Source organism: Lactuca saligna, chromosome 8, assembly GCF_052625555.1.
Source record: "Lactuca saligna cultivar CGN05327 chromosome 8, ASM5262555v1, whole genome shotgun sequence".
NCBI classification, from domain to species: Eukaryota; Viridiplantae; Streptophyta; class Magnoliopsida; order Asterales; family Asteraceae; genus Lactuca; species Lactuca saligna.
This window is the reverse complement of record NC_136424.1, coordinates 222,128,685-222,144,864: the sequence shown is the minus strand read 5'-3', so window position 1 is coordinate 222,144,864 and position 16,180 is coordinate 222,128,685. Positions and strand designations below refer to the sequence as shown.

Genomic DNA, 16,180 nt, shown 5'->3' with positions numbered 1-16,180 from the left:
AGAGGAAGCTACAATACTAATCGAACAACCCAAACTGAATGATGGGGAATCGGAAGGAGGGAACTACAGTGTTGGTCAAGCCAACCAACCAATAGTTCGACGAAACAACCAAGATGAAGGAGAAGAGAGGAACGGATGCAAGTACAAGGATTTTCTAACTTGTAATCCATCGACTTTCACTAAAAAGGAAGATCCGATCGGAGATAGGGATTGGATCTCAGAGATGGAGTTGGGTTTTATGACGTGTGGTTGCAGAGACAAACAACATACCACATTTGCAGTGCGCCAGTTCAAAGGAGGTGCAGTTCGTTGGTGGAACACTCTGGGGAAGACTTTAAGCTCCAATGAGCCCCTGCAACTGACGTAGGCAACATTTTTTGTGCAGTTCAAATGCAAATATTGCTCGGCCCAAAAGTTGCTAGAGCTAGAAAACCAAATCCTAACCCTGAAGAAATGAAGCGTGTATATTGATGAGTACACCAACACTTCACTGAGAAGATGGAGTTTTCCTTGCATCTTGTCCCAGACGAGCTGAAAAAGTTGACAAGTACGCAAATGGACTTCTCTGGGAGTATGTTATGCCGGTACGTCAAGCACCTACTCTAGAGGCAGCTATCTGGGTTGCCAAGTCTGTTGAAGATATGATCAAGGGAAGAGCCGCTAGAAAGGTTGAAGTTGGTGATAAGAGAAAGTTTGAAGGATCCACAAGGTCTGATGAGAAGATAAAATTATCAAAGTATGTAGAAAGAGCACAATGGTGTGACAAGTGCAGAAGGAAGCACACTGGGAGATGCTCTAAAGAGATGACATGCTTCAAATGCGGGAAGACTGGTCATTATCCCAGCGAATGCACAACCAAGAGAGAAGTTTTCTTTAGGTGTAGTGAAGAAGGACACTACAAGCAAAACTGCCCAAAGAGAGAACAAGCTGCAAAGCCATATGTGCCGCCAAAACTAAAGGCAAGAGCATTCCATATGATCCTAGATGAAGCAACTGACAATGCAAGGAATCAGGAGTGAGGATGGATCAAGTTATAGTATCTTAAGGTGTAGCCTATTGGAGGTATAGTCTAGTATGAACTTGAACACCCATGTAATTGTTTCAAGGAATAATATAAAACCTTCGTTTTACTATCTCATGTGTTAAGCTATTGTGTGATTTTCTTGTATGATGACTTGGAAAACTGCGAGACAATACTTGGGACGAGTATGAGTAGGTGTGAATGGTAGTAGAGGCCTATACTACCGGAAGCACAGGACTCGCACTTGGATCAGGGAAAGTGACAAGGTTACTAAGGAGCTAGTAATTGATTTCGTTTTATTCAAGTATGTCGTTACCATTATTTCGGTAAAGATTAAGAAGATGATTGTTATTCTGACCCTAGTGGTCATACCAAATTGAGTCCGACTACGACAAGTAAGTTACATGGTTCCAAGAACCAAGTTCGATGTAACACCTGACTTAAGCTGAAAGAATTAATCAAAGCGATTAGTAGAGGTATCACAACGGTTTCTTGTAGCTAGAAATGCTACCTTTTAAGAAGAGATTAGAACATGAAGGAAAGTATAGTCTGTTCTGGAAGACTCTAAGAGACCTGAGTCTAAGCATTGCAAAATACGATGATAGGTCATTAGAATATGACACATTGTTCCATTGTAGTAATAAAAGGACTTATCTTAAGTTCGTATCAAGTGAGGATCAAGATTGTGACTTGAAGGTCATAATTTGGAGTCTAACGTAAGATAGGGAATAAGTGCAAGATCGAGCACCGCCTGCAGTCAAGGAGTCTAAGAGTTAGATACTCATTCGAAGGAACAAAGAAGTTATGATTATTACCTAGGATGAAGATATAATATATGGAGTCATTATACAGCCCTGTTTTGTTGATGATTCCGAGACGTAATCATTCTATGGGGGAGATAATTGTAACGCCCGCAGATCCGGGCTAGTCAATTTAGAGACGATGAGCATCAAAAATGTGTTTTTTGATGAAAGATTATTTAGAAGGATTAATGTTAAACAAGTTGTAGTATATGTTACAAGGGTTCCGTACATATAAAGAAGGCCAAAATCTGAGTTATAACGAAGAAGTTATGGCCCGCCGAAATTTTACAGCAAAACTGGCACGGCATCGGAAGACGTAAATAGTGAATTTACGTTAAAAGAATCTTTAGATTAGGTGATCGGTAGATTTGGTGTTAGTTTTGTACTCGATGTTGTGTACTTTTTTTCTAGTTGTTGGACTGAGAGATGAACTCTCTTCGCTGTATTCATGGGTCGAAGGCACCAATGTCAACTAACTAGATTATGTATCCTAGTTATAGGATAGTGCTATGATAGTATATTATTGATTAGTAGATATGTATGATGATCTGTATTTGATGGTTTTATATTTATGTTTACTTGTTACATATGTCGACATGTTGTGGTTGGGTTGATGTGGTTCTGCTTTGTGCTAAAGGCCAAGACACTTGGGGCGATCGGGATAAGCTATAGGCCCTGCAAGGTGGTACAGTCATGTCGAAGGCCCGTAGAGTGGTCCAGATAGGCTGTAGGCCCTGCGAGGCGGTCTAGTCAGGATGAAGGCTCATATTTGCATGCTATTATTCGTTGTGTTGTGTGGTGGTACATTGGGGGAACTCACTAAGCTTTGGCTTACAATTTTAGTTTATAATCTTAGGTACTTCAGAGGATCATGGGATAGTAAAGGCTTGATCGTGTACATATTCCTATTTTCATGATATTGACTTTCAAGATACTCTGATATGATTTTACTTTGAAACAATGGATTTTGTTGTAAACAATTCTGGATAATTGTTATTTTTGAAAATTTTAAATTTCTATTATTTTTGCGATGTTACATTATTGCTGCTGTTAAGCGGGGTGTGATTTAAAATGATACCAACCTCAACGAAGGGAACCTAGATACAGAGGGTAGCAGTGTCGATGATGGATTTCAAAAGCTGTTAAAGGAAGTCTGTTTAAAATCCTCGATGTTGATTTTCATCTCTTGACTTTTTAACAAAGTTAATGCATATCAAGGTGATCAACAAATTAACTAATACTTCGTTCGATCAGCTTCTTGAGTAGTTGCAGTTAAGGAAACAGCCCCCCCCCCCCCCCCCCCCCCCCGGTCACATTATGAAGAAAAAAAGACACTTAAAAAGATTGGCTTGGGTTATGAGTCGATACCCATATGCAAAAATGACTGTTTTCTTTTCTCGAAAGAACATAAGTTGTTGCAAAAGTGTCCAGTTTGTAATGAGATTCAATTGGGTTGATAAAAATACAAAAGGTAAGAAGGTGGCTCATAAGGTGTTATGATAATTTTTCGTGGCCCCCATACTACAATTTTTGTACTGTTCTAGACACATAGCTAAAGATATTATTTGGCACAATATCGGACAACCGAAACATGGTACAATGCTTCATCCATTGATGGTACTTCATGGAAAAAATCCAATATGAAGTATCCTAACTTCTAAAGGGAAGTCCGAAACGTACACTTATAGCTTGCTGCTGACGGTTTTATTCCGTGTGGTAACATTTGTAATACTCATAGCATGTGGCCCGTCATACTCACCACTTACAATCTTCCACCATGGCTATGCATGAAAAAGTCCACCTTCATGTTGACCTTGTTGATTCCTAGATCCAAAGCACTTGGGAAGGACTTGGATGTGTTCCTTAGACTGTTGGTGGATACGTTGAAGTAGTTATGGAGCTTTGGTGTACGTACTAAGGATGTAGCGACATGTACATTCTTTAATATGAAAACGATGTTGTTATGGACAATAACGAATTTCCAACTCGTAATAGTTTATCCGGTGGGGGAAGACAAGGGTACAACGCTTGTTCGAATTGTAATGAAGGCACTCCCTCATATCGAGTATCAAATAAAGCCGTATATGTTGGTCATCGTTGGTTCTTAGATGCTGACCATCCATGGAGAATTGTTTTTAACTATAACGACCAACATGAGACAAGGGATCCTCCAAGACAGTTTAGTGAGGAAGAAATACAAGTGCAACATACTCGTCTGTTGTTTCGTCCACCAGGTAAAGAAGTTGCTCAACGAGCTGATGTTTAGAGAGATCATGAGGATTTCGAGTTAAATTTGTCTAAAAAGAGCATATTATTTGAAATTGAGTATTGGTCTTCTCTGGACCTGAAGCACAACTTCGATCTTATGCATATTGAAAAAAATGTTGGTAAGAGTCTTTTAGGTACTTCTCTGATGAATGATAAGTCTAAAGACACATAAAATTCTCGAGCGGACTTAACAAAACTGAATATTCGGAAAACTCAATGGTTGAAAAAGAGTGGCAACAAGTTCCTTAAACCCCATCCACCTTAACCGTTCACAAAACTCGACCATATTATTTTTTGTAAATTTATAAGAGATATGAAATTGTCGGATGGGTTTGGATCTAACATTAGTAAGAAAGTGAATGAAAATAATACTAACATTATTAGGTTGAAATCTCATGACAATCACATTCTTATGCAACGTTTGATACCCATTAGAGTTAAAGGGTTTTTGGCCAAAGGTATTTATACACCAATAGTAGAGCTTTGAACGTTTTTAAGCAACTTTGATCGAGAACACTATCGATGAAGGATATGAAAGAAGCGAAAGCAACCATTATTAAAATATTGTGCAAATTAGAAGTAATCTATCCTCCTATGTTTTTTGACATTATGGTTCACTTAGTTTTGCATTTACCTGATGAAGATATTTGCGGAGGCCCGATATGTATGAGATGGATGTATCCCTTCGAAAGGTATATGAAAAAACTAAAAAACTATGTCAGAAACAAGGCAAGGCCAGAAGGTTCTTCAGTTGAGGATTATGTCGTTGAAGAGGGATTATCATTTTGTTCGATGTACCTTGAAGATGTTGAGACTCGATTCAATTACATCGAAAGAAACGTGGATGTTGTTATAAAAGAAAGAAAGTTACGGGTGTTTCAGTCTAATTGTCAACCGACTAGCGTAAAGAAAATGAAAAATCTCAGTCAAAGGAGAGAAAACATCTAAAATGGTTTGTGCTTGATAGTTGTGTTGAAGTCAGAAAGTATATCTTGTAAGTGTTCGTATCTTTTAATTCATTGTCTGTTTTAATTTTCTCATTGTTACTAAATCTATATATTTTTTTCATTAATGTAGTGAATTCAAATCATTACATCCCGGAGGTGATGAAAAAACCGAATTCTCTAAATGGTTCCTTCACAAGGTCTATGAGATGCAAAATAAAAAATTTCCATTGTTTATCAAGGAGTTATCAACTCTTTTAACGAGTGCGTATGCAAATGCCTTTACTTATACCGCGTGCATAGTGAATGGTGTTAGGTTTATGGTACTTATGCATGACGCCCAACGATTAACATAAGACTCGAGGGTTCTAAACAAGGGAGAGAATAAGCAGAAATTAAGGTTAGCTAGAAGAGATTACCGAGTTTCATAATCCTCATCATCATTCCACTATACTTTTTCGTTGCAAGTGGTTCGATACTATAGGAGTTAAATATGATTATAATGACCCACAACGCGAATTGAGTAGTGAAGATCAACTTATATTTTCTACTTAATCGAAACAACTATTTTACATCCAAGAACCTTCTCGAAATGATGAAAATGACAACCAACGGTGGGTTGTTGAAAGTGTTTATCATAGAAGAATTTGGGATCTACCGATGAACGATGTTGACCATGATCCCATTGAAAATGTCGACATTGATTCAACCGATGTTGTTCTTAGTAATGATCCATCTAATTTCACTCTTTCAATTGACTTTAGCCAGTACTTTCAAAATTCCCGATCGGTTGAAGATGATATTGAAGTTGGTCCGCCAACATGTAGCATCAATAATGTGTCTGACTGCAAGACTGATTATGACGAGGAGGATTTCGATGATGATAGGGATATGTTAGCGGACACTGAAGTGTCTGAGAGAGAGAATGATTAAAAAATCTTTACATTTGACTAGTAAAATAAGGTTTGTATTTGTTGTAATCATATCATATTGTGTGTGTCTATATATATATATATATATATATATATATATATATATATATATATATATATATATATATATATTCATATTGTGTTATAATTTTTTAGGATGTCATTTTTTTGGATTGCATTGCTCCATCTCATGGCTACTGTGATGGGCCATGGAGGTGACAATAGTAACGAGTCACCACATCCGTTTACTGGAGGTTTTGGTGATCACCAGATCGATGGTAATTTAGATTTATTCTAATTCATTGTATTTCATATTGTATGTATATAGAAAATTACCTTGATTAATATTTTTTTATGCAGCGGTGGCTCCAAATGAAGAGTTATGTCAGTAAACAAAAAAAAAATACAAGTTATTGCAGCTAACAGCACACGGCCTCTGAAGATTACATCTAACATAAATATTCACATGTCGATTAAGGAAGTATACACAATTTTCATTCGGGAGGTTGGGAGTAATATGTGGCACGACATCGCTTTTGATAAGGACACATGGAAAGAAGTTTTTGAAGCCAAAAGGGTTGACATCTTCCAGTATATTAGGGTAAATTATTTATAAAGTTATATTTAATTTGATTAATTTTGATTTATTTTTAACTTCATTATTTTTTTGTAGACATGGTTTGAATTTGGAGCGATTTCAAATGATCCCATGACTTCGGTTTATTGGGCGTCACTGAACAATCGGATATTTGCACGGTATAGAGGCCATAACATACTACAAAAACTTGTTTAGCTGATTTTGAAGGGGATGTGGAGGCAGCAAGGGCTCAAGCGTCTAAGGGTATGGATCCGCAACGTTGGAGTGATGCTATTAACTACTTCTGAACATATAGGTAAAAAAATGATGTGCTGAAAAAAAAAAGAATGCCAGAAGAAGCAAATAGTTAAGAATAGCGGAGGGACGTGTAGCTACGGTAGTGCTTGTTTTAAGAACGTAAGATAAAATAATGTTTATTCAGTTATAACAAATTTTTTTAATGTTTATTCAAGTATACCATATTTTGTAATGTTTAACAGAATTTGAATAGATTTGAAGCATTTCGTCATGGGCATGTGAATAAAAAAGGGGAATTTGTTGATCCTTTAGTTGAACACTAATATGTAATTTATTATTTCTTAAAAATGAAGTAGATTGTTGTTTTTTTGTGATAGTTTTAAAGTATATTGACAATTTTTCTGAAATAAAGAATGCTTTAGTTGCTAAGGTTGCTTTATATACTGAACTCATAGTCGACTCCGATGGTGATTCAGACTCCATTCATTGGATATTAATATTTGAGAAGGTATTAGGTTCTTGAATGACACACGTGAGAGGTATTGGGCCTAAGCCTCCTTCTGTAGTGGGTAAAAGTGCTTCATCCCAATCGCAGTCACTGTCACAAACACCGCAACCAACACATGTACTTATTAAATTCTTAAAGAATTTGGTAGCTTTGCTATATAGTTAAGAACTTGATGCATTTATAGTAATTTTTGGTAGTTTGGTAGTTTATTAAATTGTTAAAGAGTTAATTGATTTGGTGGTTTAACAGTTTCTTAAATTGTTAATCATTTAATTCATTTCGTGGTTTGATAGTTTGATAGTTTGTTAAATTGTTAATGACTTAATGTGCTTGCGACTCAATTGTAGAACATGGATGTTAATGTTTTTCTTTAAAATCCGTGTTTGTGATGGAAATTGGAGATATTATCCGCTCGTTCAAAAACCAAGTCAACAACGTAGAAAACAATCATAGATGTATTTTATATTGATTAGATAGTTTATATAATGTGGTATATCTAATGTTTTAAGTAATGTGGTATGTATTGATTTTTGTCTTTTTATCAAATCTGCATTTTATTATATATATATATATATATATATATATATATATATATATATATATATATATATATCATAAATAATTTTAAAAAATAAATAAATAAATAAAAAACAGTAACAGCGACACCATTAGGGACGACAATGACCAATTGCGACGACTCGGAAGCCTTCCTGGTGGCCGAAATATCAATAGCGATGACACTAATAACGGCGAATGACATATTTAGCGACGAAAAATCTTATAGACGATATCAATTGCGACGATAGATGAGTATTAGCTATGTGGTAATAGCGACGACCCTCTAGCGGCGACATGCCGATCCCTAAAGGTAATAGCGACAACATGTGGTATCAGTTGGGACGTTTTTTTGTCATCGCTAAACGTTATGTTTATTTGTTGTGGCATGACCTGTCATGTATCACCCCCTGGAGCCTAATAATACACATTTCTTTTAATTTTGGCCAATTAGGGTGTCATTAAAATCATAAACTAATTAAATAGTTCATCTGGAACAAAATAAAGTTTGGTATATTTGGTTATATTAATCGAATTATATAATATTATTCTGTTTGGATTTGATGATTTGCTCTTGACATTAGATTACAAATTGTTAACCTCTATATATATATATATATATATATATATATATATATATATATATATATATATATATATATATATATATATATATATATATATATATATATATATATATATATATATATATATATATATATAATCACTAATCTATAATAAAGGGTTGGGTGTGTTTGTTTTACCGATTAAAACACTCTAAATTTAATATGTCAATGGAAATAACTACAAAAAAAAAATAAAATTGGAGGATTTAATCTAATATTTCATGTGAGGTTTATACTAACATGAATGATCCCTTTTGTTATAAAATATGATCAAATAAAAATATATGAGAGTAAATATAACTTTTATTTTAATACTTGTGATGAAATCATCAACTTTCTATTACATATGGCTCACTATTTACACTATCAAAACAAGATGAAAGACAAGTTATAATATAAATGCACATTATGATGTTACATTATTATATTCATAAAACACATTGGAATGGTTCTCTGAATGGCGTGTCAATGCCATATCTAGGCTACAAAAAAGATTTGAATTTTTTTTTGTTTTTTTTGAAATTTGCATGTATTCACAATCATGACTGTTGATGAGCACAGTCAACAACCATATGGACTGCAGATGTGTACAATCAGCAACCATATGGACGACTAATGAGCAATCAGAAGTCTATATGACTGTTGACTGGGCTTATTAGCAGTCATTCAATAAAAAAAAATTAGCAAATTTTTTTAGCCTAAATATGGCTTAGACATACCATTTGGAGAATATTAATGTTTTTGGAGTTAGAAAATGACTAGCTGATTATGAGTTCGCAAGTTGTCACAAAATTTTTCATTATCAAAAGAACCTCTCTGTGTACATATATACACACAAACATAAGATCAAATAGAAACCAATAAATGTTAATAACCTTAAGAACAATTAATTTTAATTAATAACTAAGGCTATTTGTGTATTTTTTTTAATATTTTAATTTTTTGAAAGCTTTTATAAATTAAAAAAGACAAAAAGAATGTAATCGTCTTTTTGAAAAAAAAAACATGTGATACCATTTCTTCATTATTATATTATTTGTTCATTATTATATTATTCGATATGTTAGATCTGATACCTTCTTCAACCATTTATGATGAACACCACCACATCCACCACCATTGCCGATGGTCTCATCACCGATAACACCACCGACGAAGAAAACTCCATGTTGCAGCCTCCGACCATCGACGATAAAACCTATAACCATCACCGGAATTTCAAATATAGAAATATCAATGCGTCGGCTTTGTTGGTTTTGCGGTGAACCACCACCGGCATTGTTGTGTCCTCCTTCGACACCATATCTACTGTGGTGAGCCATCTCAAATCGCCGCCTATATAAATCTATATCATCGCCCCTGCTCGTTGTCTAAATCCAACAGATCTATCATACCATCATTAAGATCTATAAGATCTGGTTTAGATCTACGATATTTGGCACCATTGATGTTCTGATCTGTAAGTTGTGGTCTTGATTTATGATTTCCGACGGGATATGGCGCCCTGTTCTTCAAGTTGCACATCTGCTTTTGTGTTCTTCATTATAGATCTCATAAAGTTGTTTGTTATTTTTCCTATCAAGATTTGGATGTGTTCTTTTTAGTCAAACCTGGTCAAATATGATGTTTTATGGTGTTTATGAATATGATATATGTGGTGCAAACAAAGTGTTTGATGAAATGTTTCAACGAAATTTGATAAATCATTAAGCTATGAATATATATATTTTTTTATATATTAATTTGTGAATATGTAAGTTTTTAAGCTATGAATTAGAGACGACACATTCATGTTAATGGTATCCATGGGGACCCCTAACTTTTGAAAATCATTTATGGAGTATATGACATTATTCAAACAAACAACCACATATAAATATAATGTACATTTTTTGTGAACACAAAATAACACTCAAGTCTTTTTAAGATCTTAAACTATTAATTTATATAAATTAATACCCACTTATTACAGGGCCCGCCCGTGGGCAAGGGCAAGCTGGGCAACCGCCCCGGGCCCCCAAATGCTACAGAGCCCTAGTTTTTAACTTGTTATTTTGGTTATATATTAACAACCCATTACTTTTTCGCCTATTGGACTACTTGTAACAGCCCGAAATCCAGGTATTCTTCTGTTTTAGATTAAATTGTTAATTTAGGGTTTCCATGGTAGGCGAGTACGTTGGGCGAACAAGGTGTACGCTGCGCGTACTCACGCGCCTCATTTGGACGCGTTCACCCTCAGGTACGCGGGGCGTACCCAAGGTTACGCCCGACGTAACTTATTCAGATCATTTCATTTGAAGGGGCTATAAAAGGAATGTGTGGCTGGCCTTCTCAGCCACCATCCCTCAGCGTGAAACCCTAAAAAGAGTGTACCTTCGTTATTTGGCCATTGTGCGTGTATTCTAAGCTTGGTGGTGCCATTCCAAGGTTGCAAAGGAGAAGAAGAGCTTGTTGGAGAGGCTAGAAGTGGTGCTCAAGCGTAGATCTAAGCTTTTCAAGGGTTAAAGCTTCATTATCAGGTATAAAGTTCGGATCTTGTCACTTGGTTCGTGTTGTATGCTTAAAATATCATTTTCTAGGGTTTAAGTCCCAATGGTGGAGACTTTTTGTGCAAATGGCCTCCATAAGCTTAGATACTTCATATTTCTGATCTATTGGAGTTGTAGACTCCTAAAAATGACATCTTGGACGTGGGTATTGCACCATGCATGAGATCTAGGTCCTTGTGTTGGAAAAGAATGTTGTTATGTGATGTTCGAGCCTTTACAGCCATGCCAAGGCTTAAAGGTCTCGACTTTATGGGTTTAGACTCACTAAAGGAGTCAGATCTAGAAGTTGGAGTTATGGCTTAACCGATTAAGACAATAAATGGTGGGTGGCTGATTCTGGTGGTTACGCTGGGCGTAACTCCCAATACACGCAGCGTACTGGGTGGAGACCCTGATCCAGGAAGGGGGGGGGGGTGGCGATGTACGCCCCGCGTACATCTAGCAGTACACCCCGCGTACTCTCAGGGTTAACTTTTGTTGACTTTTAGGGTTTTGGTCAACATGAGGACTTTAGGTTAAGGAAGGGTAAAATGGTCTTTTACCCTCTGAGGAATGATGATAAGGGGTAAAGTTTTAGTGGTGGAAGTCTTTGTGTATTAAATGATATTTTTATGTTTAGGCGAGGTAGAGACGTCGTTTGGATTCGGTGATAGCGAGGATGCGAGATCTTAGACTTTCCACGAGGTGAGTTTTCTCACTATACTGTACCCGGAAGGGTTGACTGTGTGACCGGAAGGTCGGATATGTTATGAGATGTATGTATTATGTGTGATAAGTTATTCGTTATATGTGCAATGTATGATATGCTTGATATGGGCCGGAAGGCGAATATGTTATGGGTCGGAAGGCGTTGTGATGTGGACCATAAGGTTCACGTGGGTACGACCAGAAGGTTTACCTAGTCGGGATGGAAGTCCCCTGAGACACATGGACCGGAAGGTTAGGGCCTGGAAAGGCGTATGTGCGTAAGTTGTATTTTGGGGACCTTACTAAGCATTTATGCTTACAGTTGTTGTGTTATGTGTTTCAGGTACTAGCGAGGACCGTGGGAAGGCGCCGGCGTGATCGTACACATTATCGGGGGGAAAACTATTTTTATGAACTTTGGATGTATTCTGCTGTGACAATATTGTTTACGTTTGAATTTGAAATATTAATCGATGTTTTGATGTTTACAAAAAAATGAAAAAATTGGTTTTAAATTTACGTCGTTACAAGTTGGTATCAGAGCCTAGGTTTGAGGGATTCGGATACACCTTCGGGCGTAACTGAACTCAAACCGGGGATTTGAGAAATTTTTAATTAATAAAATAAAAAAAAAATTAAGAGATTTTGTAACAATCAAGGAAGAAGAAGTGTGTATGGTCAGCCAGCGCCCGAACAGTAAAATCCTCAAAATACTCTTACAATATTTGTTATGAGATATGATATGATATGATACGCATGCTAGTAGACTAGGTATTCATATTAGGACTAAAGTGGCCTGATTTGTGATGCCTTAGTCTAGGGAAATCTGCTTCTATGAGGTGCTTTGAGAGCGAGTGGGTAGCTAGCGCATGGCAAGAATAGAGTACTCATGATCCGGGGTTTGGGGAGGAGGACTTGGGGTGAATGCTGATGCGGTGTAGTTGGTAGTACTGGTCCCGTACTACTAAAGACACCGGGTCAGTGGGCAACCCAAGTAACAATCCCTGGGTATCGGAGACTGAGTAGGGTTGTGTTATCGAGTGCGATTATGCTCGATAGAGTCTCTGATATTTCTATGTTGTATTTCAGAGGCAGCATGGGTGGACAACGCCACAGACCTGTTACGAGTAGTGTGAGTGACGAGGGGCTTCGTCAGATGATTCATGACGAGGTGGCTGCAGCGATCCGGGCTGAGATTCCGGAGATGTTTGGGTCTATTAAGACCACACTGATGGAGACTTTTGATGAGCGGTACGCTGCGGTGACTGAGGCCACAGCCACTGCAGCTACCGCAGCTGTGGCCGCTGCCAGACCACAAGGGTGCTTGCTACAAGTGTGGCAAGGAGGGGCACATTGCTAGGGATTGCCCCAAGGGATTTATGGTTTGATTTCATTGCAACCAGACCGGCCACCGGAAGGCCGAGTGCCCCCAGCTTCGCCAGGGATCTACGCCTGCTGCCAGGGTTACCGAGACTCAGCCGGTGAAAGCCAAGGCTCCGAAGGCTCGTGGGAGAGCTTTCCAGTTGACTGCGGAGGAGGTCCGCGCGATGCCTGATTTCGTAGCCGGTATGTATTCTTTCGCGTATTTACTTTTATGATATGGTATTCTGCTTACATTATGATATGCGTAGGTACTTTTCTTTTGAATTCTGTACCTGCTTTGGTATTATGTGACTCAGGTGCGAGTCGGTCTTTTGTGTCGTTGGCTTTTAGTCAGCACATCGGTATTGATCGGGAGGTGATGAGTCGACCCCTACGAGTTTCTATAGCGGATGAGAAAGCGATATACGCCACTGACGTGATTCGAGGATGTGTGCTCGAGATTTTTGGGGTCGGGTTCCCTATAGACTTGGTTCCTATAGCGATGGGGGATGTCTGCATCATCGTGGGTATGGACTGGTTGAGTAAGTTTGGGGCAGTCATTGACTGCGAGAGACAGCTGGTGTCTATTCGAGACCCTAGTGGGGGAGTGCTTACGGTGTATGGCGAGGCGACCCAGTGTGGGTCAGCGTTTTGTTCGGCTGCTAGGGCGAGGCAGAGTTTGCAGCAGGGATGCAATGGATTCATAGCCTACGTGATGGATACTCGAGTGGCCGCGGGGAGGCCCAATTTGGTTGACGACGTTCCTGTAGTATGCGAGTTTTCGGATGTGTTCCCCGAAGAGTTACCAGGTGTGTCTCCGGATAGGCAAGTGGAGTTCCGTATCGATTTGGTTCCGGGAGCGGCACCCATCGCCAAGGCGCCTTATCGTCTCGCTCCACCGGAAATGCAGGAGTTATCCTCGCAGCTTCAGGAGCTATTGGGGAAGGGGTTTATTCGACCGAGTAGCTCACCTTGGGGAGCGCCTATTTTGTTCGTCAAGAAAAAGGATGGTTCACACCGGATGTGTATCGATTATCGGGAGTTGAACAAGTTGATGACTAAGAACCGGTATCCGTTACCTATGATCGACGATCTGTTCGATCAGTTGCAGGGGGCATCTTGGTTCTCCAAGATAGACTTGAGGTCGGGTTATCATCAGATGAGGGTTCGGGAGGAAGATATTCAGAAGACTGCATTCAGAACTTGTTATGGTCATTATGAGTTTGTGGTGATGCCTTTTGGGCTCACCAATGCCCCGGCCGCGTTCGTGGACCTTATGAACCAGGTGTGCAGGCCGATGTTGGATCCGTCGGTGATCGTATTCATTGATGATATCTTGGTATATTCGGGGTCTAGGGAACAACATGAGGAGCATTTGAGGGAAATTCTTGGAGTATTAAGATCGGAGAGGTTGTATGCCAAATTCTCCAAGTGTGATTTCTGGTTATGAGAGGTCCAGTTCCTCGTGCATCTTGTTAACCAGAAAGGGATATTGGTTGACCCGACCAAGATTGAGGCGGTGTTGAGGTGGGAGGTGCCGAGATCGCCCACTGAGATCAGGAGTTTTCTAGGATTGGCTGGGTATTATCGAAGGTTTATCAAGGATTTCTCCAAGATCGCCGTGCCACTTACTAGGATGACCCGGAAGGGTGTTGCATTTTCGTGGGGACCGGAGCAGCAGTCCTCATTCAAGACCCTTCGTCTGAAATTGTGCGAGGCTCCGGTGCTTGCACTCCCGGAAGGGATGGAGGATTTTGTGGTGTACTGTGATGCCTCTATATCCGGTTTGGGGGCGGTGCTTATGCAGAGGGGGCATGTGATAGCGTATGCTTCCAGGAAATTGAAGCCTCATGAGTTGAGATATCCCACCCATGACCTGGAATTGGGGGCTGTGGTGTTTGCCCTCAAGATCTAGTGACATTATCTTTATGGGGTTTGGTGTACCATCTACACGGACCACAAGAGTCTGAAGTACTTGATGGCTCAGCCAAATCTGAATATGCGACAGAGGAGATGGTTGGATGTGGTGAAGGATTACGATTGCGAGATCCTGTACCACCCGGGCAAGGCTAATGTGGTGGCCGATGCATTGAGCCGTAGGGCGGAAAGCGCCCCAATCCAAGATATTTGTATGAGGTTGACGGTGATGACCCCGATTTTGGATACCATTCGAGGAGCTCAGGCTGAGGCTGCGAAACCAGAAAATCAGAAGAGGGAGCGGGTTGTAGGTCAGGTATCAGGATTTGTTACGGATGGTCGAGGGCTTATGACTTTTCAAGGTCGGATTTGGGTACCGTTTGTGGGCGGTACGCGTACTATTTTGATGGAGGAAGCGCATCGATCGAAATTCTCGATTCATCCCGGGGTTACGAAAATGTATTTGGATATGAGGAAGGAGTACTGGTGGCCCTGTATGAAAAGGGATATTGCATGGTTTGTTGAGAGATGCCTGACTTGTTGGCAGGTTAAGGCCGAGCACCAGCATCCGCATGGTAAATTTCAGCCGCTAGAGATTCCCGAATGGAAGTGGGAACAGATTACCATGGATTTTATCACCAAATTGCCGTAGACTGCGAGGGGAGTCGACGCAATTTGGGTGATCGTGGATAGATTGACGAAGAGCGCTCATTTTCTAGCCATCAGCGAGAGCTCTTCTGCGGAGAAGTTGGCAGAGTTATACATGAGGGAGGTGGTATCGCGGCATGGGGTTCCGATGTCGATTATTTCTGATCGAGATGTGCATTTTACTTCCAGGTTTTGGAAGAAGTTTCATGAAGAGTTGAGTACGAGACTGCATTTCAGTACCGCATACCACCCGCAGACAGACGGACAGAGCGAGCGAACGATTCAGACGCTTGAGGATATGCTCCGAGCATGTGTTTTGGATTTTGGAGGGAGCTGGGACACCTATCTACCTTTAGCAGAGTTTTCGTACAACAACATCCATCATTCGAGCATTGGTATGCCATCCTTTGAGCTGTTGTATGGGCGGAGGTGTCGCACCCCTATCTGCTGGGGAGAGGTGGGGCAGCGGGTGATGGGTAGCATGGAGATTGTGTTGGGTTATGAGCATTCTAACACTCTTAA

The 16,180-nt window shown here is 39.4% G+C and overlaps 1 long non-coding RNA gene across 1 annotated transcript; it reads left to right on the top strand.

The window, feature by feature from the left end:
• Positions 1-3,167: 3,167 nt before the first annotated feature.
• On the top strand, positions 3,168-7,114 carry LOC145009245 (uncharacterized). Its single transcript, XR_013663808.1, has 5 exons — positions 3,168-5,086; positions 5,170-5,999; positions 6,125-6,246; positions 6,329-6,569; positions 6,642-7,114. It is a non-coding gene; the product is annotated as an uncharacterized LOC145009245 (long non-coding RNA).
• Positions 7,115-16,180: the final 9,066 nt, after the last annotated feature.